This window comes from Equus asinus, chromosome 1, assembly GCF_041296235.1.
Source record: "Equus asinus isolate D_3611 breed Donkey chromosome 1, EquAss-T2T_v2, whole genome shotgun sequence".
Lineage (NCBI taxonomy): Eukaryota > Metazoa > Chordata > Mammalia > Perissodactyla > Equidae > Equus > Equus asinus.
Window position 1 is genome coordinate 86,540,499 of NC_091790.1, and position 26,835 is coordinate 86,567,333.

A 26,835-nucleotide genomic window follows, 5' to 3' on the forward strand; every position below is an offset into this window, starting at 1 on the left:
GTTGAGATTTTTCTTGACGTTCTATACTAGTGGGATTCATGGAGGAGGGTCTTCAGGAATTGCTTATAACTTCTCCACGGAATAACCTCTGGACAATGAGCCTGAGGTTCTTGACAAAGAATGACTGAAAGAATAGTGACATTGTCTTAGGCTCATGGGCTCCTTGTAATGGACCATAAAGAACTTCTAGTTCTGTCTGTCCTGTTAATTTAACTAAGGAAGACGAGGCCCAGAGAGTGGAAGTGACTTACTGAGATCAGGCAGTGAATGGTAGACACAGAACTATAAGGAGATGTAGAGGTTATGTCTAGCTCAGTTTGGCATCCTAATCTCATGTCTACTGCAAAATAGAGATGTTTTTAGAATAATGGACAACCTAGTCCCGGCAGCCATGACAGGCATTCTGTCACCTACCATGTACAGAGTGGCATCCATTGTTTGATCTTCACAACTTCATTTTTCCAGGAATTTTCTCTCCTGCCGAGCCATATGGTTAGGGAGAGAACAGCCATATCTAAGTGTACAGTGCAGGACTGGGTATCTAATGCAAAGGGACCAATGCACTCATTGTTCAGTGATTTTGGAACGATTTGTGAGAGATGAAGACAGAGGGATATACAAACAGAGATCATTCTGTGTGAGAGGTAGGAACTCTCACAGGTTTTACACACTGTGTACTGGAAATGAGAAAAGGCTGATCTGTCCAGAAAGATAGAGACGGACAGAGAGAGAGAGAGGGAGAATGAAGCTAACAGCAGAGAGAAGAGAAAAGATATAGGACGTCATGATGAAGTTCAAGTCCCTGATTTTACTTCACTGTTACTTGTTACATTTCTAACCTTAGGTAGCATAATACGCTTCTCTCTCCTTCCAATAAATTTAGTAGAGTTTCTTCTCTTAATTTCAATCCAAATAATCTTAACTAACTCACCATAGAATTATGACTCTAACTTTTGAAAATCATCTGTGCTTCCCCCAACATTCAAATACCTGTATTTCTCCAATATAGTACCTTTGTCTCAAACTTCTCACATAGAAAGTATGAAAATCCCATAGGTCTAAAGAATAGTAATTGAGATTAGAAGTCCAGTTTTAGTTGGTTAACAAACATGGATTAACCTGCTGCTGGGAAATGTGAAGAATTGTTTTGTTTGAAATAATAGAATGGTACATGATATGGTACCCACATGGATAACAAGCAACCAGTAAATTTTAAGAGATTGATATAAAAGAATTCTACTTGGATAAAATCAACTTTGGGAAGGGCTGAAAGTTTTCATAAAATAAACAGAGTAGTGATTCTTATACTTTTTAGAGCTTTAGATCACTTGAGAAATCCAACGAAGGCTTTAGATAATCTACCCAGGCAAATGCACATTTGCATGCAGGATGACTTTAGACAGTTCAAAGAGGTCCTTGGATCTGAAAAAGTGATTTTAATAATTTTATATTTCTTCAGATAGATCAACACTCTCTTTGACCACTAAAGACAGGGAAAGGGGGAATTTGTATGAACCTGAATTAGGCTGAACTAAGTAAGTGAGTGAGTACTAACTAACACACTCTATACTGTTTTCGTCCCACTGTGTCAGGAGGAAGTCCACGTCCCGTGATTGGCATGTAAGACTGTTCTCGTTCTCGTTCTTGCCTATCTTCTTTCAATCCCACATATACATCTTTTTCTCCAACCACCTAAAACCAGAAAACACGAAGCTGTTTTGTGCCTTGTGCATGCTGCTCCCTCTGCTGTAAAAGCCCTTCTTGCCACTCAGGCCTTGGATGGTTGGGGTCCTACTCATCCTTCAAGATTTGACTCATATTTCACTTCTTGTGGGAAGCCTTCTCTTACAGACAAGCTGGCTGAGGGGCGATTCTTTGTGGCCCCTTTATCCACCTCAGCACTTATCGTGGAATGTTGTAATCATTTATTGACTCTCTCTTCTACCAGAGATCTGGAGACTGGCCTGTGAGATAGTCGTTTATGTATCCTCAAGGTCTGGTTAGTGACCAGGGCATAGCTGGTTCTCAAGACATGGTTACTGAATGAACAAGTGAATGAATGAGTGAGTTTCTCCGGGATCATAAGAAAGTTGGTTTACCACACCTCTGCTTCAATTCCCCCTTCTAAAAAGTGGGACAATGAATGCTACTTATGCAGGAATGTGACACAAATCAATTACTGCAGAGATGCCATAAAATCCTCAAAACAGAGGCAAAATAAAAGAGCAAGGTGTATTTTTTAATAATCTGATTCACAATAGACGATACTCAAGGAGAAAAGCATCTGCTGTTGTTTCTGGCATGGCAAGAGGCTTGCCAAAATTGACATGATTTTCTAAGACATTTTGAAGTGTGAAGTGCATGAAGAGGCCTCCTGCCATTTTGAGATGAATTATGGTCTAATCTGGGCATTTAAATAAAAACAACGACAGAAAACCTCAGGATGCTTTTCAATTCTGTCTGCATCTTTTCCTGGCTAAGTGCTGGGAATATTAAAAATGTAATTTAACTGCTTGCAAGATTTTGTTTGCAAAATCAAAGAGCCCATTACATTTTAAAATGTGGTGTCTGGGGAAAAGGTCACCCTCAGTCTCTGGAAGCTGAATTTAAGATGTTGAAATAGGGGGCTGGCCCTGTGGCCAAGTGGTTAAGTTCGTGCGCTCCACTGCAGGTGGCCCAGTGTTTCGTTGGTTTGAATCCTGGGTGCGGACATGGCACTGCTCATCAAACCTTGCTGAGGCAGCATCCCACATGCCACATCTAGAAGGACTCACAAGTAAAATATACAACTATGTACCGGGGGGCTTTGGGGAGAAAAAGGAAAAAAATAAAATCTTTAAAAAAAATGTTGAAATAGGTCTCAGAACCACCCTTTATTTTGATGGCAGTGGGAGGATTGGTCACAGGCTTCAGAACCATTGCACATGCTACAGGTCCAATTTCTTGCGGCAGGTGCCAAGCCCATGACCAGGTTGTGGAGAGAGGTTTCTGCAGCGATATCAGCTAAGGCAGGAACCACCCCACACTTGAAGAGGTTTCTACCTCCCTTCTCTGCCAGAGGAGATTCTCAAAGTCAAAGAGAGTCTGACATCACGGTGGTGGGTGGAAACCAAAAACCAAGAAGGGGGGGTTAGCCCCGTGGCCGAATGGTTAAGTTCACATGCTCTGCTTCAGCAGCCCAGGGCTTCACCAGTTCAGATCCTGGGAATGGATCTCAACAAGCCATGCTGAAGCAGCATCCACATAGCAGAAGCAGAAGGACCTACAACTAGAATATAAAACCATGTACTAGGGGAATTTTGAGAGAAGAAGAACAAAAAATTGGTAACAGATATTAGCTCAGGGCCAATCATTAAAAAAATAAATGAACAACACCAAAAAAAAAAAAAAAACCAGAAAGGAGGACCCTACCCAGCATCAGAGAATAGAAGGTGAAAGATGAGTGAAGCTCTTCCTCAAGCTCCACATACCCAGGTGCATACCATTTGTTTAGTTGTGTCTTGAGTCATCTCAGGAATGTCAGGCTGCACTGGAGTGGCAGAGGTTCCCTTTCCTCTGTTTCCTGAGAAAGATAGAAAAAATGGAAGGGTTAAGTTTGGTCTCTTCATTGTAACACTTACAGCCAGGCAAATAAAATGTTGAGGCCCTTCTATGTGTTTGGCACTGTGTTAGGCGATGGGGATATGGAGGTAGATCAGAAAGATCTGGTTCCTGCCCTGATGGAGCTGACAAAGGGGAGGTAGGTGCTAAACAATTACTCAAAATTATTATTTAATTACAAACTACCATAAACACAACAAAAGAAGATGTGAAAATATTTTGTTTTAGGGTAGGGGTGGGAGTGGTGGAGAACCAGAGGAGGCTTCTTGGAGGAAGTGACACTTAAACTGTGGATCCAAAGGGTGAATAGGAATTTCTAGGCAAAGGTGATGGTGGGTGTTCACAAGGAGCAGAGAGTTCCAGATAAGCAGAGACAAGAGCCTGTAGAACTGCCCTGAATCAGGAGGACTTGCACAGTTTGAGGAGTGGGCAGCAGCTTCCTCCCATGGCCCTACCTCTTAACAGAAAACCAGGCATTTCTGCCCCCTCTCTCCACACAGGTGTATGCCTCAAAGATCAGGCAAAACCTCTCTCTTCCACTTTCCCTCTCCTATCAATAGTCAGAGGGTCTGAATGGGATGAGGTTTGAACAGCATCTCTAACCCAGTACCCCCACAATTGGCTTCGGTTGTATTCCTAGCATTTATCACTATTTACATTATTTTAAGTGAAGGAAAAGCTTTCTGTTTACTGCAGGTGAAAAAGGTCCAAGTTGCTCCGAGTCATAGAGTTTGAGAGTTAAGGGGATTCTAGAAACAGTATAGAGTATACAGGCAGGAAGATGAACTTTGGTGTCAGCCCTGAATGCTAATCTTGAGTCTTCCCTCTCCCAGCTGCAAGCTTTCAGATCCTAATTTTGCCAGTTGTGAAAGGGGAGAAAACCAGTGATTTACCGTAATGTTGTAGAGATAAAAAATTACCTACCTAAAATACTTAACACAGGGAAGATGCTCAAAAAAAGGATTCATTGTTTGTTGTGTCATTATTATCATAACACCTTAGGCAAGTCTAGTTTGCTTAATTGAACACTAATTACGATGGGCCAGGAATTGTCCTGGGCACTGTTCACATGCATCATCCCTGTTAGTATAAGATCTAGATCCTAGACCCTGTCCCAGGCCAGTTTCTCTGCACTTTTAAAAGTTTCTTTAGAAGAAAATACACACTAGTCTCCCTGGTCTCCTTTAAGCTTCCCTTTCTCCCCCCTAACATCTACAAGCGTGGAAACAGGTCATGGTTTGCACATGTAAAAATCATTTGAGAAATCTGAGGCAGGGCTGATGTTTTTTCTTTCTAACACAGTGGGAAGGATCATCTGTGTAGTCTGCCAGTTGAAGGTTTGTACTGGAGAAAATAAGCCAAGCTGGCTTCTAGAGATTTCCAGGTGTTGGAAGGGCCAGGTTTTACAATGCTTCCATGAGTCTGATGGTTACACATCCAGCCCTGCCATCAGCCCACCAATGACTAGAAACTAGTGGTCTTGAGCACTGGCTGCATATTAGACCCCGCTGGGGAGCTTTAAAAATTGCCAATGATTGGGCGTCACACCAGGCCAATTAAATAAGAGACTCAGGGTGAGAACCAAGCTCAGCACCTGTGAAGAATTCCCTCGGTAATCCTAAAGTGACACCAGGGTCGATAACAACTGATTTAAATAAAGGATTCTGGCCTCATTGGGTCCACTGAATGAAGCTTTGTGAGAATATATATATATATATATATACACATCAATATATATGTTTGTGAGAATAATATATATCAAAGATCTGTACATGCCAGACATTTCCCACACATTTTCTTACTTGAAGAATAATGCTCTGTGGTAGAAAGCATCTCCATTTGACAGATAAGGTAACAGAGGCAATAAAGGCTTCAGTTCCCTGCTTAAGATTACAGAAGTGGGGTTAGGTCTTGGATTCTAACGCATTCATTCATTCAACAAACATTTGTTTAATGTTTACTACATGCTGGGCACTGTTTTAGGCACCACGATACAACAATGAGCAAGAGAGAATCTTCTCAGGGAGAGTGCGTTCCAGTGGTGAGGACAAAGAGAGACATAAAATAATGTCAAATAGTGATAAATGCTATAAACACAACCAAAGCCAATTATGGGGGTAGATAGAAATGCAGTTGCTATTTTTGATAGGGAATCCACCAAAGGCCTCTCTGAAGTGACATTTAAATAGAGCCGTGAATAGAAAAACAAGGGAGAAAGCCAAGCAAATGTCTGAGGAAAGAGCATTCCAGGATAAAGCTCTGGGGAGAGCAAAGGCCTCAAGGGCGTGGTGTTTGGTGCATTCAAGCAACAGTTGAGAACAGAGCCGAGCTAACCCAGGAGGAAAAGGGAAGAGAAGTGGGTCAAGTGTCATGCCATGTGATTTGAGTTAATTTTTTTTTTTTTTTTTTTTGGCTTTCAGCATTTGTTCCTCCTCTGGTGATTACCCACTTCTACTGTTAGCAACTATATTTTGCTTTGTGGAGACCACTCCTCCCCCATCCCAGTGCTGTGGTTTGGTAGTATTAACCCCCAATTCCAACTCTAAACCTGGTCTCTGCTTAGTTGAAGACTAACGTGGTATCTCAATCACGATCTTGGTTCAAAGATGGGCATAAGACTCAATCTGAGCCTCAGAGGTGAGAGGAGATATCTGCTATAATTTCTTAGCTAGTAATGTTCTCTCCTTCCTAGAAGGACCTACCAAAAGAGGGAGCTGTACAGATATGATGACATAGCTGCCATGGCTATTTTGCTATTGCAGAGGAGTGCCCACCTGGAGAAGTTGGAGGACTACCACGTAGAGCCTAGAGATTATGCCAACACCAAGTAAAGCAGAACAGAGAGCCAGAATGAAAGCAGATCCTTGATTTTGACACCTGAATGGTTAGATCAACCCACACCTGTAAGGCTTGCTGCTGCCAGACTTTGCACTTACATAAAACAAAATCTCTTCATGGTCTATACCCACTGAGTTGGGTTTTCTGTCCCTTTGTATAAGTAGTTGTAAGTAAGAATTACTATAGCTATTTTTTTTCCTTGATAAAAGGGAAGGCAAACTCTTAGCCATTTTTCTGTCAAATCTTGAGTTACAGGTCTTCAAGCAATGTTTGAGGGGATCAATGAGCCTCTGAGGCTACCTTCATTCCCTCCTAATTATCCCCCATCAGCAGCCATGCTATAGCCCTGCTCCATGATTGCTGCTTCTTCCTCTCCCTCACTCACAGGCCCCACAATGAAGAGATGCAAAGTTGGGCCCACACTTCCTTATTGTGAAATACCCCTTTAGACCTTAGACCATACCATGTTTGGTGGGCTCTAAATGTTTTGTATTTGTCTTCATGGGAATCCATAGCATTTCTTGGATCTGTGGCTTAAAGTCTTCTATCACTTTTGGAAATTTCTCAGCCATAATTGTTTCAGATATTGCTTTAGCTCCGTTCTCTTCCTCCTGTCCTTCTGAAACGTTGATTACATGTGTACTGAGTATTGTCAGCATTTCCTATATGTCTCATATACACTTCTTTTTGTATATTTCATTCTCTTTTTTCATTCATGCTTATTATTTTAAGTCTCCAAGTTTGTGGTAATTTGCTACAGCAGCCTTAGGAAATGAATACCCTCATTCTCAGTCGTCCAATCCTGGCATAACCAACCCACAATCCCCTGTTGTAAATTCCCTCTGTTTGAAATACCTGGTAATGTTTCTCTTTCTCCACTGAAACACAAAATGATATACCACCCCCCCACTCTAAACCCTCAGAACCTAGTATTTTGATCCCAAGGGGAATTAGTGAACAGTTGATGTGTAGTTGACACCAATGCATATTTTTTCACCTGTCATACTTAAAACTTGCTAAATGCTAAATATTTTGTGCAATTCATCCTTATCATTTCACTTAATATTACATCTTGGAAATGTTCCTGTATTGGGCCAACCATGTTATTTTACAGCTGAATACTTTTATCAATTGAATATACTGTAATTCAATTAAATGGTCCCTGAATGATCGTTTTGCTGTTTTCATTTTTAAAAACACTTACCAAAAAAAATTCCTGCACTAAACTTATATGTAAATCTGAGAGGATTTTTTGTGAGATATCAGTAACATAAGTCCCTAGCTTTGGGATTCCTAGATCCAAGGGACTATGTGACTGAAATTCTAATGCATAATACCAACTCTAACTTCTTCCATAAGTGTACCTATCAAAGGGCTATCACCAGAGAATGCTTCATGATATAATAATATTTGGAGAAGTATGCCTTTTATGATCCAACTGGCCTAAAAGAACAGCCATCAAGGCAATCATCACTCCTAGTCTTTCTTCACTGGTGAGGCATCTACATTTCTGGGAGTAATGAGATGAAACACAACAAAGAAACCACTTAAGCTAAGCAGCATAGTCAACAATAGTTCTGGGAAATGGGAGTGATCTCAAGGAACAAAATAACTCAACTCACCTGTAGGAAAGTCAGAGGAAGCTCTGCTCAATTACTCAAGAAAACTCTGTCATCTGTGCAAGGAAAGGAGCCATAAGATGGGTGAACCATATCATTGCACTGAAAGAAGGTGCAATAAAGCTGGAAATTAAATTGATACTGAAGGAGCTTTTTGATACTTGTATCATTCAGGGTGCATGCAGGAAACAGAAACTACTTTAAGTATCTCCACTAGAAAGGGCTTTACTATAGGAAATTAGACATCCACAGAATTATTGCAAGGGCTAGTAGAATGGAGTTTGGTGTCTGCTGCTAGGCTCAGGCTCAGGGTCAGGCCTCAGCAGATGTAGTCCAGAGATGGGGGAACTGCAGGAAATTCTGGCTGATGTCTCCGTGCCCCTGACCATGAGGTTGGTGACTAGGCAGTGCAAAGTGCCTTTTGGCCACTGGAAAAACTGATGCCTGCCAGGGCCTGGAGTTCCTACTAATGCCGGAAAATAAATATACGAAATGTCCCTGCTGCCCTTCACTACCCCTTCTGCCTTTCAAATCTCATGCAACTGCATTACATTGATGGAACTTAAATCAATTCTGGAACCGTGGCATCAAGGGAGTTTTGGAAACGTTCTTTTCAGCCCTCTCAAGTATGGGAAGTACTGCAACACAAGAAAGAATGTACAAGGAGATGGAAATGGGTGTTGAGTGTAAATAGATGACATTTGGTGAAGTCCCCAAGCAGGAATTTCATGGAGCAATACTTGTGCATGTGACAATCAGGGAGTCACGTAATGCTTATGAGTAATTTAGGAATGCTTTGTTAGTGAAAATCACTTATACTTGCTTGTCCAGTATCCTTCCTCCATTTGTATATAAATACATTCTTCTCTGGGATCACGGACTACTGTCAATCTCCCATCCCCTCCCTTAGCCTATGCTGTGGCCACCTTGTTCAATTAACTCTATCACTTTCTCCACCCATCCTTCCCTCCCTTCTTCCCTTCCCCCCCACTCTCTATCTCTGTCTCTGTATCTCTCATTATTTTTTGGTTCTGGTTCTTCCTGAAGTTCTATTTTCCCTCAATTTTATATGTCATTCCATAGCCTTTAAAGATATTTCTTTTGCTTATGTTAACAAAAGGCAGTTTCTGTTTCTAGCAACCAGATAGCCACTGGTAAGAATTTCTATCTCCTTCTTACCTATCAAAAGTCAAGCAAGGGGGCCAGCCCCGTGGCTGAGTGGTTAGGTTAGCGTGCTCTGCTGCAAGTGGCCCAGTGTTTCATCAGTTTGGATCCTGGGTGCGGACATGGCGCCGCTTATCCAGCCACATTGAGTCAGCATCCCACATGCCACAACTGGAAGGACCCACAACTAAGAATATACAACTATGTACTGGGGGGCTTTGGGGAGAAAAAGGAAAAAATTAAATCTTTAAAAAAAAATGTCAAGCAAGTTGTGAGATATATGTCCTGGGTTTTGCAGAGGAGTTCTAATGGCATATAATCTTATTCTCTTCAAATAAAAAGGATTGTTAGATTTTTAACTAGTTTGCTTTGTTTATACCTCATAAAACTTTTCCAAAAATGATACCATAAATCAGAAAATATGGCGTCCTGAGCTTCATGTCACTTTGGACATATGAATAGGTAAGGCATAGGTATGCAGGGCCACAAGCTAGACAGCTGATGACCGTATCAGCTGCTGAAGGCCCAGGCAGGGAAGAGAAATTTGATGAAGCTGCACTCTCAAGAAACATTAATAATCCAATGAAGATCTGATATTAGCCCGAATCTGGAAATGAGCTATAGTAGAAGTAGCTCCTGCCTTCTACACTTTCTGTAATTTCTTTCCAGGCCTTCTTAGGAGAGACAGGCTTATGCCTATGACATCTTCTGATCCTCTGAGAAATGACAATAATGCAAGAACAAAGTCCCAGATCCATTGATATTTCCACATTCATAACATTTATTTTTCAGAGCTGCTAGGAGTTACGAAATATGAGATAAAGCCTCGGGACAAAATGGCACCAGAAAACCTCTTTGCCCTTCCTGATTATGTGCTGATAGTAGGGGACCTGTGGATGGCCACTTTCTCACTGTGCTAACATGTTCTTCCCTCTGTGTGAGCGCATTCCTGATGTCTCCCTGTGATTCCAAATTTCCTCCTCTTACAAGAACCCCAGTCAGACAGGATTAGGGCTCCACCTTAATGGCCTCATGTAACTTAATCACCACTTTAAAGTCCTTGTCTCCAAATACAATCACCTTCCGAGGTGCTAAGTGTTAGGTCTTCAACATATGAATTTTGGGAGGATACAGTTAAGCCCATAATGGTAACAAGGATTCAAAGAAGCCCAACTTTTGGTACAACTTACTTAAGGTCTCTGAACCTCAGTTTATTCATCTGTGAAGTGGGTATAGAACAACACAACTCCTGGGGCTATTGGGAGTATGAAAAGGGAAGAGCCGTGTAGAATGTCTAGCCTGTGCCTGGGACATGTGAAGTGTGTGTGCATTAAAGCCTTATGCCCCTGAGTCAGGCAGTCATTTTGGTTACCGTTTAACTCAGCTGCTGGGATGCTCACTCAACAGCACCATCTTCCTCTGATTTTACCTTCTTGATCATGAAGCCTAAGTTGTTACCCAAAGCCAGTGCATTTCAGAGCCAGGATTTCCATCTAGGCCTGAGTGATTCCAGGCTCATGCTGCCTTTCTGCATGGATGGGGGCTGAAGGGGTAGGGGAGGTGCTAAACTGGCGAGGAGAAGTTACCTGCAGGCCCTCAGCTTCTTTGGATACAACCTGCCCCTAGAACTTAAAAGTCTCCCAACATTTGCATCTGTATCCCCCACCTCTACTGGGTCCTAGAGGAGAGGGCAGTAGATACTGAGCTTCTCAAATCCAGGACTGTTTTCACTACCAAGCCAAGGGTGGAGTCAGCTCTGGAACTCAGCAGTGTGCTTAAAGCCCCTGCGCCTCACCACCACGGTACAAGCTTCTGAGTTTCATAGGACTTGCAGGAGAACAGGTATAGAGTATCAAGAGCCAAGACTCCGAACACAAAGAGCCTGCATTTACTCAGCCTTATCGAGGAATTCATTTATCAGTTACATATTGGTTTTAGCCTCTCTCTGGTGCCTCAGTTTCCTCATTTGAAAGAAATAATACCTACCTCATGGGGGAATTGCAAGGATTCAAAGAGTTAACATTGAGAAAGCACTTAGAATATTGCTTGGAATATAGGAAGCACTATATAATTGTTAGCTATTAATAATAAAAATAACATTATGAGCAATATTATTATACTTACTCCATATGAATTCTCACCCCATACGAATTGTGGGCTTCTGGAGGAGAAGGTTAGCATGCCTGAGGCAAAGTCATCCGTTCCGTTCGAAGCCAGGGAACAAGCGGGTAAGGCAGATGACCCAGGATCGGACATCCGCAGGCCTGGTGGACAGGCTGTGCCAGAGAGCGAGGCAGGGTGGAATCCCAATGATCCTGGGGATGGAGGAAAGGGAGGCTATTGTCGGGGTCTGCTTCTGAAAGCCATGAAAAGAGTAAGCCGGCCACCCATTAAATGGCCTAAATTCAGACAGGTCCAATAGGGCCCTGGGGAAAGCCGAGCCGCCCCTCCCCGCCCCGCGCCCACCCCCCCCACCCCCACCCCACCACACCCACACACTTTGTTCCAGAGGCCGCAGGACTGCCTCAGGCGATACACAAACTGGGACCTGGAGGCCCGGGGCAGTACAGTGATCCCGAATCCGTGTTTCAGATCTCAGAAGTGCTCCAGACACCCGTGGGAAACTCCAAAAGTTGGCGATCCGTCCTGCTACCAGTCCCGCACAGCTACGAGTGGCTGCACGGAGGGTGCTCCATAACCGACTTGAAGCTGAGGATGCAAAGGAAGACAAGATGATGAAAAGGCAGGCCGCCCTGCTCGCTGTGGCCCGCCAGTCTCCTCAAGGTATCCTGAGGGAGAGGGGGCATATGCCATGGGTGAGTAACCCCGGCCCCCACCGAGGGGCCAGGAGGCCACCCACAATGTCGGGGGCTAATCGGTGTGCGGACTGCCAAGAGGAAGGGCGTTGGTGGCAGGATTGTCCGAACCGTCCCCAGGGAGGGAAGGGATCAAAGAAGACCGAGCCGTGGCAGTTTCCCTTGACCACAGATGAGACGAGATGGGGCTGAGGGACAGCCCCCTCCCCCGGTTGGCTCCGGGAGGCCCCGGTGACCTCGGCAGGAAGGAGGAGAGCAGGCTGAATCTTTGCTCCCTAGTGGAGCCGTGTTCTTGGTGTGGAATGCCCACAAGGGAAACCTTTCTGAAGGAAAGTGTGAACTGAAGGAGGTCTCAGGAAAGGGAGAGACCGGAAGACGTCTGGAGCCCTGGACCTGTGAAACAGGGTCCAGACTGCTGAAGGATTCCTCACTGTGTGTACCAGAATGCCCCGTTCCCCACCCCCTTCTAGGGAGGGACATGCGCTGTGAGTTAGGGGCCTCCACAGGCCGGGAACAGGAGAAAACCGAGCTCCAAGCGCCAAAAAGTGGGGGAGGGGAGCTGATGGCCCTCTTGCAGGATACAGCAGCCCCTGAGAAGCGAGAGATTCCCCTACATGATTCAAGCAGGGCTAACTCGGAACTATGGGCCCAAGGACAGGTGGAGTGAGCAGCTGGTGCCACGCCAGGAAAGGTAAAACGGAAGCAGGTAGGTGGCTGGCCCCGGGTAAAACATATGCCCCTTGAAGCCAGAAGCCATAAAGAGGAAGCTTTCCCGGAATCAGTAAGTTTTCAGAACAGGGGAATCTAGCTTTGCCCGTGACCTTAGTGCTCTCAATGCTGTGCGCTCCTGGGGCTATAACAGTAAATGTCTTCCCTTGGTTTCTGGCACCGAGTGCCTAAAAGTCCTGTGATTGCCCATACGAGAGCCACATGGCGCATCTTTGGTTAGGAGAATTACTTTAGGGCTCAGTTCCTGAAACGAGTCCAGAGCCAGAAAGGCGAAGTGGTTTGTCTGGTGTTATTCCTAACAAGCCCCTTTCAACGCCACCTGAACTGGTGTTAACGAGGTGAGTGTTGGAGAAGCCCTAAGGGTGGGGGCTGGGTGCCGGGGAAACCAACTGTGCGATTCGATTCGGGCCTTGGAAGTTTCAGGCCTGTCCCCGTCCCCATCCCCACCCCCAGCCCTGGGGTGGGGGCGGGGGCAAGAGGGGCTGAAGGTCACGCTGAGTAGCCAACGGCCAATGACCGTAATCGACTATGCCCAGGCGATGGAGTCTCCGTCAGACTGCGAAAGGACGGTGCTCAGACAGCTGCCGCGTTGGCGAACACGTGGAGGTTCGGGGAGAGTGGCACACCCAGAGAGGCCCCGGGAGCTCCTCCTCCCTGCCACACATGTTTTGCTCTATGCACCTCTTCCCTGTGGCTGTTCAGAAGGGAGAGGTTCTCCCGAGTTGTGTGAGCCGCTCTATCAGAGCCCTCAAACCCAGGGAGGGGGTGGTGGGAACCTGCGGTCTCGCGGCCGCTTTGTCAGGAGCACAGGTCACGACCCGAACTTGCAATTGGCATCGAAAATGGGGGCGGGGAGAAGGGTAATCCTGCAGGGTGTGATTCTATCCCCAGGAGGATAGAGTCAGATGTGAGCTAAGTATGTTCAGCTTCTTGACCTGTAAGGGATATGATGTGTCTAAAGGGATGGCTCTGTTTTTTCTTCCTTGGATTCTTTACATTGGATGCAGGGCTATCAGCTTCTCTGATAAACTACGGCGACCATAAACGGACGCTTTTGAGTGGGGCAAGCTGGACACCGTGGTTAAAGTGTAGCCCCCAAGCTTCAGAGCAGTAGCTGCCATCTGCCTGTTAATCAAGAAAGCAAAAAAATTGGCTATGGACCTACCTATGAGGGTTTGGACTCCTACATCAATTCTCTAGTCTACCAGTGACTGATGAGGCCTCTGGCTATCCCAAAATAGAATACTTCAGTATCAAGATATGATGCCAGAGACCCTTCAGATTTCTTTAATATCCTGTCATATCTTAAACTCTGCTGCCCTTTTCCTTGATTCCAATGGGTCTTTAAGCCATGCTTGCCCAGAAGTGACCTCCAGCCACAGAGGTCTCCAGAGTGAATCATGGACGTTAAACATGGGCCAGAGATGCTTAAACTGTTAGAAGTGGTACAGGTCCCCCAGAAAGTAGCTGGGATCCATGGCAAAGCCCTTCAAAGGACATAACGTGGCAGCTGCAGCTGCAAAAATGGCCGCTCCATCAGGAGAGCTTCTCTAGTTACCATTAATTTCCACACTGCCCTTGTGTGAACTGACACCTTCTGTGAACTTACTACAGATGAAGTGAGGGAAGCTACTACACAGCATTCTCAGTTGCCCCCAATAGTCAAGGGCTGGAAGACAAACAAACGAGGGAAGGTTTATGTCCCCAAATAGCTTTAGTGTGCTCATGCCAACTTAACTCGCAAGGATTCAACCCACTTTGATTTTGGTAACACCGTGACCTCACAGAGACCACCTCTGACCTCATAGAGACCCCTTCTGCCCTCACTGACAGACAGAGATCTCAGCTGACCTAACAGAGTCATCCCCTGACACTTTAGACACTCCCCTTGACCACACAGAGACATCCCATGCCCACACAGAGACTTGTCTGACCACCCAGAGACCTCCACTGACCTCATAGTGAACCCCTCTTCCCTCAAAGTGAGGTCTCCTGATTTCACAGAGAACTCCCTGAACACACAAAGAACTCCCATGACCTCCAAGAAACCTCTAGTGACATTATAGAGACCCCCCCTCTGACCTCACCAAGACCTGATATCACAGAGGCCAGCCATTACCTCAACAAGATCCCCTACAACACAGTGAGAACTCCACTAATTTCATGGAAACCTCAAGTGACTCTCACCAGATCTAGGATCTCAGGAAAATGAAGAGAGGATGGTGGGTGCACCCGCCCCTCCCCAACTGACTGACAAATCCCATGGGTCTTATTGACTGTTAGCACTCTGGAAGCGCCACTCCATGGAGGGAAAACCCTCCTTTCTATCTACGCATGCACAGCAAAGGTGACTGGCCTCAGAAAGGCCCTTGGGCTTGCTGAGGGACAGGTCCTTGTGGCACTGAAAGTGTGGGGGAGCCCACTGGTGGTGGCTGGGTGCAGCTGCTGGTGAACTGGGATTCCCAACTTCTACAACTGTGTCTCACATCCCCTTCTCCCCTTCTGCTCAGGTCCCACTCCCATCCTTTGAAAATAGCTTTCTGCCCCTCTTTGCCCATCAGGAGCCAGGGGGCAGGGCAAGGCTATCCCTCCTGCATGCTGATCATCCGGGGCCTCCTTTATTGTTTGACAGAACAAGGCCTCCCATCAGGAAGGAACTTTTCAACACAGGGAGCAGTAAATGTTTGACAAGTCAACAGGGCTCACAATGCTAGCCAAAGGAGTTTGGCCACACTAGGCATGCCACGCCCCCTGCGGAAATAGTGGGGAAATTGGCAGGCCTGCCCTTCCAGGGGCAGGCACCTCCCTTCACTCTGGAGTCACTAAAGCCATGCCCTCCTGCTGCCCAGAGCTCTACTCTTGAGAGAAATCCATGACTAAGGGCCAAGGCAGGCCTTCCCCTGGCCATCTCCCTGGGTGCACTGTGGCAGGGCACGGGGAGAGGTGTATCCTCTGGAGGAGCCTGCTTTGTCTTAAGGAGGCCAGCCATTCCAGCTTCCTGGGATGAGTCTCTGTCTGGGGTCTACGATGGGGAAAAGGGCCCTGAGACCTGAAAGTACCCTGGCAGTTGTCATCAGCCTGGTTGGAGCAGGAGGCTGCCAGGCAGCTAGTGTGCCCAAACTGTGTCTCAGCCCCTCCACATTCTGGCTCCTTCCAGCCCAGGCCGGGCTCCTGAGGGAGGATGATGAACTTGGCAGCAGCCGGTGCAAGGGCACCAGCAGCGGGGGTGGTGTCCCACAGCCTCCTGGGATGCATTGGGTGGGGTGGCGCCCCCTGTGGTGTGGCATGTGGAGTGGGCTGACTCTGGTCACCTCTGGGGCAGGGATCCACCTCAGCTCAACAGAGGCAAATACAACAAATGACACTTGGAGAGGAGCTCAGGGATCTTCATGCCCCTGCCTCAGGATAATTCCTCTTGCCCAACGACTCCTATCAGACCCAATCCCAACATTCCCACGTCCAGATTTGAGACCACAGTGGTGAATTTGGAACCTACTTCTTACTTCCCTGTCCAGCCTACTGTGGTGGTGTTCTTGGTGGTTGGGAAAATGGCACTGGCGGTGGCTGCAGCAGTAAAGGCCATGGTGGCAGCTGCTTCCCAGACATCTGGCATCTTGGGGACCCGAGGAGTGCATCGTTGGTGTACCCACACCCTCCCCAGCCCCCCATCTCTCCCATCTGGCCTAGTGACTCTCACCACTCCAGGAGCCCTGCTTTCCTCACTTACAGCCATCTCTTTGACTGCACTTGTTTAAATTACATGACCTTGAAACCTCCCTCCATAAGTTATTCAGATCAAAATTCTCCCTGGAACCTCCTGAGTTGGCTGAGAACAGAGCAGCAAAGTCCACAACATTCTCCAAAGTTAGAGGCAAGATTTTCATCTTGAACTTCCTGGGCACACCCCTGGGCTCCTAAGCAGGCTTCATCTGACGTTAATTATGGATTTCAGGCCATCCCCTTCTGTCTTTTTGAATCTGGTCTGCCTACCAGTATTTCATGTTCTGGAGAATATCTTGGGTATTTTCCAGGTGAAACTTCAGTGTTTCCTCATGGCTTTGCTGCCTCAGTTGGTCCAACAGCTTACAGAGGTGGGCCTCCTGGGCCCACGTGACTTCACATATGTTAAGTCACTGTGAACCTGTGAGTGAAAACATCTCACACTAGTTCTGTTCAATGGGTTCTTCCCCAACGTGAGATTTCTGCTTATTGGAGGAGATAAGAGGCACTTAAAAGACTGCCCACAGACGTTCATTTGTTCTTTTCTCTATGTATGAATTCTAGGCTAATCAGTCAGTCATAGTTCCTGGTTAAAAACCTTCCCTATGTAAGTTACATATGCACGGTGTGTTACTCTCTTGCATGCATTGAGATTTCTTCTTCTTTTGTTTTGTTTTGTTTTTTTTGAGGAAGATTAGCCCTGAGCTAACATCTGCTGCCAATCCTCTTTTTGCTAAGGAAGGCTGGCCTTGAGCTAACATCTGTGTCCATCTTCCTCTACTTTATATGTGGGACGTCTGCCATAGAATGGCCTGCCAAGTGGTCCCATGTCTGCACTGGGGATCCAAACTCGTGAAGCCTGGGCCACTGAAGTGGAACGTGTGAACTCAACTGTTGTGCCACTGGACCAGCCCAGAGATTTCCTCTTTATAACACCTCAACTGTACAGTTGGTTAATTTTGTAACATCATTGTGTTTCATAGACTAGGTATTTGAGCCGTGTTTATACAATTTTCCTTTTATAAGAACTCAGGTTGTAGCTCTGAGCTCAGGTCAATATCTTTCCTAAATTAAAATTATGCAAAACTTTCTGCTGGGATGGCACTTACTCCCAACTCAAATTATAGTCCCGTTATTGTGCTTTACTAGTAATCATCCCATTCCCAGGCCTCTAACGTAGGGGACCAGGGTTCAACCCAAGAAACTTACCATCACTGTGCAGTTAGATGGATCCTTCCTGCAGATATCTGGTATAGGTACCATTTCTTGGTTTTAAAGGTTACTTCTCCTGCCTAAAGTCAATTAAAAAATAAATTTCTCAAGAGGCATTAGGGAACCAAAGTGTTGTACAGCATGCAAGGCAAATATTGACCCTTACACAGGGCAAGAATGTGAAATGGAGCAATGCACTAGTGTCTAGAAACATGTTTTAGGGCACTGTCAATTACAAAATGTTCTCAAGATTGAAGAGAAAACTAAGACGGATTTTGGTAAGGTTATGAGAGAAGAAATCATCAAGGGGAAGGGATGAGGGCAAAGTTCACAATATGAAACTTTCAATCCAAAGAGGACATAAACTATGAATAAAAGACATTGATAAATGCTAGGAATAATGACAACATTGAGAATTTTTCCCCACTGGATTCCCATACTTTCCTGAAAAGACCATGGACTTAAGGAAATCTGCAGTTGGCATTACCAAGGTCCTGATCCCTCACTGACTAGGCTTTTCCTCATAGTGAACACACATGCCTGGAGCTTACCCAGCCTCAGGCCTTGTGGGAATCCCCTTTCTTCCCTCCACAACTCCTCTCCTTGCTCCAATGGGAAATTCTGTCTTATTTGCAGACCTGCCACCCTGTTCATGGGGAAAAGCCACTTGAATTTTGAACTGTCTTTTAGGAACCATACATATTCCTCAAGTAAAGGACAGGATCTCAATGAACGACTAAGTGAGCATTGAAGAAAACCTTGTAAGTCCTTGAGCAGAGCAGGAGGAACACCATGACACCAAGCCAAAAGCATTGAGGAACTCGTGGATGTGCATGAGCAAGCTCACAGAGTAAAGATTCCCAGTGTTTTCAACAAATGAGGAATTAAATGTTTCTAGTTAATCCAGAATAACCTAAATTTATGTTGCCTGGTGGTTTTTTCTACTGTGGCCTCAAACTTTGGGCTTACTGCTTAGAACAGAATAATTACTTAGGAACTGTTTAATCTTATTTTTTAGTTATTAAAAAAAATCCATTGAGTTTTCAGCACTGTTCTGGGTGCTGGCAATAGAGCAGCAACAAAGACATAAAATTGTGGTCAAGAAGACTATATTCTAGTGAAGGGGCAAACTACATGTCATTAAATCAATAAACAGAGTTACCTTCTCGTAGTTGTGTTATGAAAGAATAAAAATGAGAGCTGAGGGGAGCATGATATGTGGAAACTTCTCTGGATACTTGTTGAGTAAATAAATCCTTATTGACAGACTCAACAACAGAGAGAAGATGAATGATGTTCTCCAGCATCACATCTCTGTGTAGCTTTTGCCAGGATGCGCCCACCAAGGCCTATTCTTCCTGGGTGAAGCCCAGAACCACATCCATGAAGGTCGCTGATTCCTAAAACATTGTGGACATTCTGGTTCAGACAGGGACATCTCTACCAGAGTCCAGGGGCAGAAAGTTGACATGATAGAGTGGGGGAAATGAGGCTGTAGGTATATAAAGCTGAAGTCCTCTTTGGGGTTCTAGCCAAACGCTTCCCTGTGCTGATCTGGCATGTGTTATTCTTGCGTAACCGCAAACGTATATACAGTCTGTACACAGCCTTAATACATACTAGCTTCATTATTAAGGAATATCACATGATGTGCAATAATATGGTAAATCTCATTTACAGACTGGCACGCTTAATACAGTTTATTGGTTGTCAACTTAAGAATACATAACTAGATTCTCCTCACCAATTTAAAGTGAATCACAGACTCATCACACAGCAGGCAATATCAATTGCCTGTGACATATAACTGTGATTATGTGTAAACATTTCCCCTATAGGAACCTTACCTTTCTCCTTTGTGAAATGGTTTAGCAACCTCTTACAAATGTTGACCAACCCAATGAGCTAATTTGCAAAGCACTTCTTTTGCATCAAACACTCAATACATATAAGTAATAAGTATGTTATTTGAATGAAGCCATGCTGACCATTCTGCAGAATGGAACAGACTTAGAGAACCCGGATCGGCAGGTACAGCCTCTGTCTCTTATCTGTACACATTCCCTGTGTTCACTACAAGGTAGAAGGACAGATGGTCCAGAAACACAACCCAAGGTTCCCTGATACTTCTATACAGAAGGATGGCCCTAGCCTGCCCCACCTGCAGTGAGGCTTCCATTGTGAATTTTCTCTGGGACCTCCAAGCATCCGCTATCATTTAGTTTAGTCCTATGCATCTGATAACAGGTAACAGCAGCCTCTCAATTGTATATGGTCACTCCAGGAGACCCCAAATGGCCACAGAACCCTCCACCCCATCCCCCACCCTGCCCCTCATCCCCTGCCTGCTGAGCTGTGCTCACCCCACCCCAGCTCTTAGCCCCCCAAAGTGAGTCCCACCCACCTGAAGAGTCCACAGCCGCCCCATAGAGACAGCAGGTGAGCCTGAGACCAATTCTGAGAAGTCTGAGCGTGACAGTGGTGCCTGCCATAAGACTTGGACGCCTGTGGCGTCAGGAACGCCCCCTTCACGCCTCACCCAGGCTGAAGGCCCCACCCCAAAGATTCAGGGCAAGCGCAAATTGCAGCAAAAGGCCCACTGCTCCATGGCCTGAGGGCTGAAAGGAGTCACAGTCACTGCTGCTTACAGCTCTTAGGAAAGCACCGATGTATCCACCCTTTCCTCCATCATGCCCGTCACCACGCATATCACGCTCTGCGCTCCTTCAAGCCCCTCCCCTCACACCCCTTCCCACACCCCTCCCCACGCCCACCACGCTCTGTGCTCCTTCACAGCCCTCCCCTTCCTTCTTCACGACCCTCCCCTTCCTCCCGGCATCCTCCACACTCTGACCCTGCAGCCATGCTGCCGGGCTAAAGCGGGTTTAATTAATGGCGCCTGAGGCCGGCTCCTGAGGGCTCCTGAGGCAGCTTGAAACCCAGCAAAAGCTCCCTGGCTGATAAAAGCTCAGTGGCTAAAATGGAAATACTGGGACCCGGGTAGGTGGAACTTGCATTTTCAAAGCCACCTTTCCCTCCGTCCCCTCCATCTGGTCGGGCTGCTGGAACCCTCACAGTGGAGAACTCCTGGCTGAGGGGTCTACACTTTGGTCATGCCTCATAGAAGAACAGCCCCAGCCATAGTATTAAAAGGAGGAAACATCACAGTGGACAGCTCTAATTCCTGCACTATAGACAGGACACGCAGAAGCCCAGTAAGTGACCCCCTAAGCCCCTTCTCTGAGGCCCCACTCAGTGGGTCCACAGGACCTCCTTACCCACCATGGGCCTCTTGGCCTAGTTAACACAGGCAACAGGACCAGAAGTTCCCAGTGTTTTTTCCCAAAATGTTAGTGTGGTTTTATCTAGGTCACTGTATTTTGGGGTCTCTTTGTTAGAACAGCTTAACCTACACCTTAGCTAATATACCCTTCCCCAGGTCATCTGACTGATAAATCAGATGGAAATCTTCATTGTTACACAACATTGACCGTGTTCCAGATGCTTGTCACATTCAATTTCACTGTTAGGTAGTACTTATTAGAAGTTTTTGGGTGAAAAGTAAAATTCACAGAGCCCAGCGTATGAAGAGTGTGCTGTTAAATGATTCCTCCAGAATCTCCAGATGTTCTTTTTGGATTAAGACAGGCCATCAGAGAATTGCACACCTGGGCTGTCTTGATCTGATTCCTTGGAGAATTGCTCTGTGGATCTGAGCCTTGGCCCCGCGCCATTGGCCCACACTGAGGAGTGCCGCAAACAACCCCGTGAGCCCCACTGCTTCCTTGCCTGGAGGATGTGATTGAGGATGTGGTTTTCTGCCCTTTGTGTGGACCCAAGAAAGAAGTTTCTTTCAGACCTTGTACCAGGAATAATCGTGCTTCTCCTGAGCAACTGGCTTGTTTTGTTTTTGTGAACACTCTAAATTGTGTAACTGTCTGTGTCTTTCAAAGCCATCGAAAATCCTTTGGGAACAAGACAGGGTATAAAATAAAGCTATTCAGAGTTTAGACCAAGCTCCCTATTTAATGCATTATATTCCTTTTGGAAAAGTCGCTTCATTTGGCTGACTTTCTTTGCTCGTAAGTTAGAGATAATGAGTTCTTCCTGTGAACAGAGTGTAAATTAGTGTTTTTAAAGCACTCAGAGTTCCCTCAATGCAAGTTATTATGGAAACTAACACTAATATTTAATTTATTTAAATCTCTGCTATTTTGTAATTCCCTCTCTTTTTATGTCATTCCTGAACTTTGCTTGCTCATTCATTTACTTGGCACGTTTGAGGATGTAACAGTGCACCAAACACCCTGGAAGGATACAGATTAAAAAGTCTGGATTGTGCTTTCCAGTAGCATGAAGAGTTGACGGTGTGTTTTCCACTAAATTAGAGATTTAAATAACAAGAAAACAATAAATGAATAAGTCAATAAATATCTTAATTATAAAATTCTGTGGTTGCAGTGAAGAAAAGAAATAGGGAACAGTGGGAAAGGATGACAGTTCTAGAGGTGGAGATGGAAGGTGCCTGTAAGAAGGCAACTTTCAAGCAAAGCCCTGGAGAATAAAAAGGAACAACTGTGCTAAGAGCTCAGGAAATAAGTCTTAAGGCATGAGACGGTTTGGCAGGGTGATGGATCTGAAAACAGACAGTGGCATCACAGTAAGCAAGGACAAAGGAGGAGTTTGGAGAGAAGGTCAGGGACCAGGCCATTTAGGGCCTTAAAGGTCAGAGCATGGGACCTGTATCTTCTCTTACCTTCCATAGGATGCCTCTTGAAGCACTTTATGGGCCAGAGTGATGTGGTATGAGTGAGGTTTTAAGGAGATAATTTTGTTTGTATCTCTAGTGTGAGATAATCTCACGTAATAAGGGAAATGTTGAGGCAAGGTAAGCACTGAGGGTAGGATAGGGGAACACAGAGGAGGTGTCCTCTGGGAGTTCTCAATTCGGTTGTTGAGCAAGACTTCCTGAAGTATATGGTGGCTGAGCTGAGATGTGGAGAAATGAGTAAGAGTTCGCCAAGGGAAGGGAAGTAAGGGTGAACTAGACAGTGAACTTCATGACTGAATGTACAGTGATATGTGACAGCACGGTAAGGATGCTGCTGTATTGAAGCATCAAGTAAAACAGAGTATGAGGGGAGATGAAGCTGGAGAGGAGGCTAAAGATTGGACCATGGAGAAGCTTGAGTGTCTAATACTTTCTTCCCCATTCCATGGCTGGCAGGTGGGAGGGAGCTGGGTCCCATCTCCTAACATTTTTATGAGAATTATTTGCGAAAATAATTGCTGCAACCTCTTAAATAAAAGCTTACTTCCCCCCATACTTTCTTTGAAATAAGACCCCTTGGAGTACAGGTGGCCATGAGCAACTCTTCTGCAACCTGAGATGGAGCAGTTGGGAGAAGGTTACTCATCTTCACCTTTGCCTGTACCTTGTCACCTCCTATCACCACCTCCTCCTTTCCCTGGCTCTTGTCATCTCCAGACCTCTGCAGGGGGAGTTGCTGGTGGGTGCCCATCCCACTTCCTAATGAATGTAGGTGTGCTTAGTAAAATGCTGACAGATATGACGTGTTATGATAAGTGCTAATGGCACTAGATTTAGAGTCAGGGGCTGGTCCTAGGCCTTCTGCTTAGTAGGTGAGTGACCTGAGCAGGTCACTTGATTCCTGGGAGCTATTTCCTCACATATATATAAAGGGGGATGTATCTACCTCCCTGAGTTGTTGTGAGGATTAAATGAAAAATTGAATATATGCAAAGTGCTTACACAGTGCCTGCTTAGTAAACTATAGGTGTTATTGTTATCCATAGTAGGGAAATACTAATCAAAAGGGAAAGCAGACTCAAAGTTCTTTTCTGAACACTGATCATGGAAGACTAGGAAATGGAGAAGCTACTGAACAAAAATAAGGTAATGGACCGTGGCTAAATCACTTAACTCGTTTCCTCATCCAAACTGTGGGGGTTACAATTTCCATTTTGTGTAATGTATTGGATATTTATAAGGAATAGATGTTATTATAGATGCAAAAATTTTTTGAAAACTGAGTATTTTCTTGTTTTGCTTAAAGAAAATCTGGATCCTCCAAGAGATGACAAGGATTTTGGCAGGGAAATATTTCAGAGAGAAATTGTGGTAGAAGTTAGAGAAGCTGGCAGGGCTCTCACACTGTAATAGAGGTCTGACTTGAGGAAAGGGGGGACAACCTTGAACCAAAGTCAACCAATAGAGGAACCCTGCAGCTCACATCTTTCAGGAAGAGGGCAGCCAAGCTATCCCTGCTGAGCTCAGTAATGGGCTGGGAAGAGCTTGTGGGAGGCGTGGCCTCAGCACAAAGAAGTGATGGATTTCAGAGCAGCGGCTGGGGCCATTGGTCAGTTCTGCTCCCTGTAGCTGGTATGATCTTGTGGCCACCACATTTACTATGATGAAGAATCTATTTTCTTACCAGGAGAATATATCGTTTTGCAACTAAGACTATTTATTCTGATCCCCCTTCATATGTAAGAGAACTCATCCCGGCAAGTCCACTGCAGCCATTCTTCCAGTGAAGGTCAACAAATAGTGTGCAGTGCTCTGATAATGAGCTAAAGGAACTTGTGGGCATGGGCTCTGCTTTTACCTTAAGTTCGTTCTTGAAAGAGCTAACGGGGAAGGTGTTCGTGTTATCTCTTAGAGCTGGTACTTTTTCTTTCTTGATACAAAATAGCATTTATTAATAATTTCCTCTGTATCCACTGACTTTTCTATCCAATGAGCCACCCTATGCCTTTCGATTGGAGCATTTAGTCCATTGACATTTAAAGTAGCTATTGATAAGAATGTACTTATTGCCATTTCGTTGCTTTTTTTTCTGGGTGTTTTAGTAATTCTTCTCAGTTCCTTTCTTCTCTTGCTGTCTTCCCTTATAGTTTGATGGCTTTCTTTAGTATTATGTTTGGGTTCCGTTCTATTAATTATTCGTGTATTATAGGTGTCTGGTCTGTCATTAGCACGAGGTTCATATATTATAGTCTACATGTATCATGGTCAATATTGAGTTGCTGGTCTCTTTAGTTTGACCTCTTACTGAAAGCTCTACTCTTTTGTGTGTGTGTGTGTGAGAAAGATTAGCCCTGAGCTAACATCTGCCATCAATCCTCCTCTCTTTTTCTGAGGAAGTCTGGCCCTGAGCTAACATCCATACCCATCTTCCTCTACTTTATATGTGGGACGCCGCCACAACATGGCTTGACAAGCGGTGCATTGGTCCACACTTGGGATCTGAATTGGCAAATCCCGGGCCACTGAAGCAGAACATGTGAACTTAACCACTGCACCACTGGGCTGGCCCTAAAAGCTCTACTCTTTTACTCCCTTCATCCCACATTTTCTGTTTTTGATATCATATCTAACCTCTTTTTTTCTGCATGTGTATCCATTACCCTCTTATCATGGAAATAGATAATTTTAATACTTTTGTCTTTTGACCTTCATATTAGCTGCTACATTTATTGTATATTTGCCTTTACCAGTGATTTTATTGGTTTTTAAAAAGTAATTTTCTTATTCCTATTTGTGGTCTTATCTTTTCCATTCAATCAAGTCCCTTTAGCATTTCTTGTAAAGCTAGTTTCTTGCTGATAAACTCCTTTAGTTTTTGCTTGTCTGGGAAACTATCTTTCCTTCCATTCTGAGTGATAAACTTGCTGGGTAGAGTATTATGGCTGTAGGATTTTCCTTTCAGCACTTTAAATATATCGCGCCACTCCCTTCTAGCCTGTAAAGTTTCTGCTGAGAAGTCAGCAGATTGCATTATGGGGTTTCCTCTGTATGTAACTTGTTGCTCTTCTCTTGTGGCTTTTAGGATTCTCGCTCATCTTTAATTCTTGACCTTTCAATTATAATGTGTCTTGGTGTGGGCCTCCTTGGGTTTCTCTTATTTGGTGCTCTCTGTGCTTCCTGTACTTGGATGTCTGTTTCCTTCCTTAGGTTAGGAAAGTTTTCAGCTATGATTTCTTCAAATAGATTCTCTGCACCTTTGTCTCTCTCTTCTCCTCCTGGGACACCTATAACACAGATATTAGTATGCTAGATGTTGTCCCAAAGGTCCCTTAGACTGCCCTCACTCTTTTTAAATTTTTTTCTTTTATCTGTTCAGCTTGTGTGATTTCCTCTGGTCTTTCATCCATCTTGCTGATGCATTCTTCTGTATCTAGTCTGCTATTGAGTCCCTCAAGTGAAGGTTTCATTTCTAGTATTGTATTCTTCATTTCAGATTGATTCTTTTTTAAATTAAATTATTTTTTTTAAAGATTTTTTTTTCCTTTTTCTCCCCAAAGCCCCCTGATACATAGTTGCATATCCTTCAATGTGGATCCTTCTAGTTGTGGCATGGGGGACGCTGCCTCAGCGTGGTTTGATGAGCAGTGCCATGTCCGCACCCAGGATTTGAACCAACGAAACACTGGGCCGCCTGCAGTGGAGCATGCGAACTTAACCACTCGGCCACGGGGCCAGCCCCCGATTGGTTCTTTTTTATATTTTCCAATTCTTTGTTGATGTTTTCACTGAGTTCTTCTCCCAAGATCAACAAGCATCCTTATGACTCTTTGTTCAAACTGTTTGTCACATAGGTAGTTTACTTCTGTTTCATTTAGTACTTTTTCTGGGGTTTTATCCTGTTTCCTTACTTGGAATGTATTCCTTTATCTCCTCATTTTGCCTCTTTCTCTGTGCTTATATCTATGTATCATGTATGCCAGCTACATCTCCTGATCTTGGAGAGGTGGGCTTATATAAGAGATGCCTTATGAGGTCCAGCAGTTTGCTTCCCTCTCATCACCAGTTCCAAATGTTCCAGGAGTATCACCTGTGTGCGCTATATGTGCCCTTCTGTTTGTGTTGCTCTTGCTGCAGGTGCCTGGGGAGGCTAGGCTTAAGGTTACTCCCAGCTGGCCGTGAAGCATCTCTGCTAGAAGGTGGTCTTTTTCTCTCCAGAAAGGAGTTTCTGCCTCTTCCACCTCAGTCGGCCCTGTCCCATTTTGTGGGGGTTCTTTTAACCCAGTTTTCAGTTCTCTCTTAGGGTTAATTTTTCCAAGGGTAGTTGTAGATTTGTTGTGTCCACGGGAGGAGGTGAGTTCAGAGTCTG

The 26,835-nt window shown here is 45.0% G+C and overlaps 2 long non-coding RNA genes across 2 annotated transcripts in view; one reads left to right on the plus strand and one right to left on the minus strand.

Moving 5' to 3' along the window:
- LOC139041474 (uncharacterized) overlaps window positions 1-19,615 on the plus strand; it is a 28,771-nt gene extending 9,156 nt beyond the window's left edge. Inside the window, exons 2-3 of the long non-coding RNA XR_011496701.1 lie at window positions 11,814-12,005; window positions 18,389-19,615. This is a non-coding gene — a long non-coding RNA (uncharacterized lncRNA). The remainder of the gene's footprint in view (window positions 1-11,813; window positions 12,006-18,388) is intronic.
- Window positions 1,432-11,857, minus strand: LOC139041507 (uncharacterized). The gene is made up of 2 exons (XR_011496797.1): window positions 11,721-11,857; window positions 1,432-11,536 (listed from the first exon to the last, which is right to left on the minus strand). It is a non-coding gene; the product is annotated as an uncharacterized lncRNA (long non-coding RNA).
- Window positions 19,616-26,835: the final 7,220 nt, after the last annotated feature.